Source organism: Berghia stephanieae, chromosome 2, assembly GCF_034508935.2.
Source record: "Berghia stephanieae isolate SIO BIC M18660-M18661 chromosome 2, UCSD_Bste_1.3, whole genome shotgun sequence".
NCBI classification, from domain to species: domain Eukaryota; kingdom Metazoa; phylum Mollusca; class Gastropoda; order Nudibranchia; family Aeolidiidae; genus Berghia; species Berghia stephanieae.
In genome coordinates this window covers 72,588,676-72,593,568 of record NC_088361.1, presented here as the reverse complement: position 1 = coordinate 72,593,568, position 4,893 = coordinate 72,588,676, and the positions used below count along the sequence as shown (strand labels likewise).

General features: G+C 33.0%; 1 long non-coding RNA gene across 2 annotated transcripts; it reads left to right on the top strand.

Moving 5' to 3' along the window:
* The first annotated feature begins 81 nt into the window (after positions 1-81).
* LOC144963722 (uncharacterized) lies at positions 82-4,452 on the top strand. 2 transcript variants are annotated; one of them, XR_013643676.1, is made up of 4 exons: positions 82-159; positions 2,550-2,664; positions 3,832-3,966; positions 4,394-4,452. It is a non-coding gene; the product is annotated as an uncharacterized LOC144963722 (long non-coding RNA). The 2 variants fall into 2 exon arrangements; XR_013643675.1 differs by having other exon boundaries at positions 3,832-4,452.
* Positions 4,453-4,893: the final 441 nt, after the last annotated feature.

Below are 4,893 nucleotides of genomic sequence, written 5' to 3'. Positions count from 1 at the left end.
TAAATTTTATTTACACATGTTTGTTTTAACTGAAAGTGTATTAGATCTATCTATAATTTAAACAACAAAGACGGAAGATCTATTTTGGGCGCAACGTTGTCCGGCTTCTAACGTTCCTAATCAGCAGCAATGAACAACCGGAGATCAAATAATTCAAAGGTACGGTTTCATTTTCATTGTTTGAGTTTGTAATCTGCATCGATTGCTTTAAGAGAAGGTAAATATTTAGTTCAATCTTAACACGTAGTAGCTTTCCGGTCGTTAACTTTGGATGTTTCACTCGCATAATTCTAGAATGCTTTGTAGATGTTTTTCATCCAGTCTACGATTCACTTCGCATTGTCAGTCACTATCTTAGACAGCTCCACTCACCGAGATTCTCACTTACAAAGTTGACGTCTCCTTCGCTCATGTCTGCTTCATGTTCAAGCAGTGACTGATTCTGATACTGTTTGAGGAAACACACTTTTCATAATAATAGTTGGATAATATTTTTAAATTGTCGTGTTGTGGGTAACAGCTACAATCTAGGACGTATGGTGTATCAATTCAATCATAATTTCAACCCCCCCCCCCCCCCCAAAAAAAAAAAAAAAAGAAAAAGAAAAGAAAAAATCAGAACCCCTATTAGTAGGTTGGAATGTCAACAGAAGCAAAAATACCAGATTTTTAAAAATCAATAAGTAAGATAAAAGAAATCCCATAGTAGTGCGTGGCTTTCACCACTTTCAACTGGCAAAAGTCTAGCCTAGTCGTATTATTCACTCTCGCCTTGTCCTTGCAATATGTTCGAGTTCGGAACAACCTTTAGGTCTTTTGATACCTGCCGACGTGCACTTACTTGCAGGTCTGTTAATCCAATTCACTATTGGCTCATTGTTGTAATGGCTTTTTTTTAATGACACAAAATTTTGCCCATAACAAAAATATTAAACTATGCCTATAATAGCATTCGTATGTCAGACTTGCATATATGTACACGTCGATACCTGCTCATTGCTGGAAAAGTAACAAATAAGGGATCCCTGCTACTGACCTTCAATATCTTAAATTATTTGCAGGAGTTAAGGTGGTAGCCGTTTTGCCACAAAATACTTTATTGTTGTTTTTGTTTTGTTTTGTTTTTTGCTTAGAGTGTGGGGAAGGAATGGCAGAGTGGGGTGACGGATGAAAGAATGAGAGGGGCAGGTGGAAGAGGGGAAAGGGGGGTGGGGAGGGAGATTAAAAAAACAACAACCAAATTCTCCTACTCAACCCCTTGTCGCATCTTTGATATTTGAAAGGTGTCAAGACACTTAGCATCTTCTAAGCTGTTTCGCCTTATTTGACAAGTGTGAGAAAGATAAAAGGTTTTTATTGTAAGATGCAGAGAGGAGGGTCAAATTTAATTTCTATCTTGGGCCCCTCACTGTTCTATATTGTTTTTAATAGTGTGTAAATTTAATGACTGGTTTTAAAAATTAAGACTATCTCCCCTGGTTCTAGAAAAATGAATATACCAAAAATGTATATGTTTGTGTGTTTTGAGGAAGGGGGGGGGGGGGGGGGGGGGGGGGAAAGAGGGGTTGTTGGTTTTTGTTAAAGTTTTATACACATCCCTATCAGTTCAATCAATTTTTGGGGGTAATGATAGAGGGGCCTGATACTGCAGCTTATTACGAATTTACATTGGGTTGATATTAAAAAATAAACCTCTCTGATTACTTTAAATTACCTACTTTTGATTTATTTTTAGCCCATTTCTTTCATCACCGCCAGTAATCAAGAGTCTTAATAACAAGAAGCTTGTAGGATTTTGTCATACAAATGAAATACTATATATGTGAAATGTGTCTTATTTAGATTTTGCCTACGGAATGATAAGAAAGCTCTCTCAATTGATGGGGTTAAAAAAAAAAAAATTAGATCAGATATTTTATTTGACTTTAAAGTGAAATCAAGAGGCATTAATTTTTCAGTTTATTCGAATTTGCTTCTGTGGCCAAAAAGTTAATAAAAGAAAACATGTCTTCAATTAAATCTCTGATAAAATGAGATCTGACACAACGGTTTTACAACCTTGTGGTATCTGAGGTCTAGGTTCATTGTGTTTTCTAATGTTTTTATTGAATTTAAGCAAAAAATTTAAGACATAGGTCATGTTTATATTATCAAAACACTAAATGGTATTTCACCTTACATTGAAATGTGTGGTCCTTTAGAGTCATAAGGCTCATGGAGCTAGAGTTATTCCTGTTTCTGTAACACGAAGCAACAAACTTTAACAAGTGCTTTCTACTCTCTGAATAAGTTTACATATATTAGACCCATCTATCTATTCAAACATTGCTATATTAATTTCAAATTTTCATTCAATACCAGTAGTTAAATAAATCCATTGAAAATAATAATGAAATGTGGTAATTATAGCTCTTGTTCATTGTTAGCTCTATATGAATATCATTCAATGACTGAATGTGAGATGATATTGCTTTCTATGTTTCTAACCAAGAGAAAACGCTGTGGACTGCCATAATTATTCCAACTGAATCAAAAACTTTTTTTTTCAGATTTAAATAACATAACAATCATGAGCCTCTGCATTTCTTGAGATATTGGTGTGCAGTCCTGGAAGTATTGCCCTGCCCACATTCTGGCAATTAACCAATCAATATTCACGAAAATGTATTATTATTATTATTATATATTATTATTATTATTATTATTATTATATATTATTATTATTATTATTATTATTATTATTATTTATTATTATTATTATTATTATTATTTTCATCATCATCATCATCATCATCATCATCATGACCATCATCATGATCATCATCATCATCATCATCATCATCATCATCATCATCATCATCATCATCATCATCATCATCATCATCATCATCATCATGATCATCATCATCATCATCATCATCATCATCATCATGATCATGATCATGATGATGATCATCATCAGGTATCATTATTATTATTATTATTATTATTATTATTATTATTATTATTATTATTATTGTATTTGTTCTTATTATCATTGAGCCTACCCTCAAGATTATCAAAATAGCTTTCAACTTTACTGTATCTTATAGAATTTCTCAATATTAAAAAAAATATTCTATAGTATTTATACAATCTCTCAGCTGTATTAACCTAACCTATTGATCCATAGTCTAGAATCGTGAGGGTGGCGATTAAGCAGAGAGAACAGAAACCTTATTTTGCTCTCAAGCTTTTTCAAATTTTAAAATCTTGCCGTTATTTTTAAAGATTCTATTTAACTTTTTTTCTAATGCTGGTACAAGTTAAAAGCCTTATTATGAAGATCCTTAGATGATCTAAATTTAGACAGCTATCACTCCATGTCATTGGTATTGGCTCCTGTCTCTTTATACAATATATTCATATTTCCAGAGTGCTTATCATATACTTTTACATAGGGAAGTCAAGAAAATATGCCAAAACACTTGCTTTTTTGGTTTTGCATATGAAGAAATTTTGCAATAATATATTTTGTTAACTTGCCACTATTTTCTATATTAAATATATTTTATTCTTTTCTTTTTGTTCACGTTTATCAATAGGCAGGATAAGAGTGCTGATAAAACTATAATTGTAGCTGATTTGTAATATCAGTACCTATAATTTGATAGATTGGTCTTTTGACCATGTAATGTTGCAGTTGCTATTGAAAATATAATATAATCTACCATTTGTTGTACATATTTCACTAAATGTAATATGTTTTTTGTTGTTTTTTTTGTTTTTAATATATGAAAAATTACTTTATATAGTAAAAACAACTTTTTGATTTTTAAAAATTAATTACAGTAACCAAATCTAACATGTGTCATGGAGACTGCACAGAAAGCAGACTGAAGGAGGGAAATGAGAAGAAGAGCAACTGGCAGCTTTTAACATGAATTGAGACTGTTAGGCTCAACGTTTATGTACCGGATATTCAAGGTATATATCTCAAGAAAAATAGGTATAATTGTAGATACATATAATTCCTTCAGATTCAGTTTGATAGTTTGCAACATGTTTCTGGCAATATAAATCAAGTTAATTGCAAATTATCTTGAGTTCAACTTGCATGGTAAGTTGGTATAAAATTTCAAATTAATTGATTCTAAATGCATAATTTTCCTTTATTTCATTTGAAAAACATCTGATGCAGCTATAGAGCAGAGAAAATAGGTTCATTAAATTTTTTAACAAATTGATAAAAGAAGACAAACGTTTCTATTAGGTACTATTTTAAAAGATGATTTATTGACCAAAGCTTTTTCTGGAGGCATTTAATCACAGTTTTAAAAATGGGATCATACAGTTTCAGTGATAAGTATCAATTTTCCTTTCCCCCACTTCTCTTCACCAAAAAAAAAAAAAGAATACGATACAAAAGAATGATCTGTTCCATTGTTCCTGAATAAAGACTTCATCATTATACATCCTGGCCTTTGTTGTTTGATCGCTACTACCACTCTGGAGTGGATGGGCTAGGAATCGGGTAGACTATGGTGTCTCTGGACTTGACTGTGGTGTGTGCTCTTCGCTCATGAAATCAACTCCCTACATCTACTTCTGACACATGAAGTCATGCTACTATCACTAACAGTAGTACTAAACTGTCACTTCATTGTCTCGATCTATCTTCCTCACTTGAGCACCACCGCCGCAGTTATAGTCTGGAACTCCTAAGTCGACCCCGGGACCGAATCCATCCACTCCCACCACGGCGTCTACATTCTGCCAATACTACCGCTCGCCGGCATCAACTACCCGGTTGTCTCTATCAGTAACTCCACTCGCCGGCATCAACTATCCGGTTGTCTGACTCTGTTACATATAGATTTTGTGATTATCAGAATGTGCATTGAACTGATAATA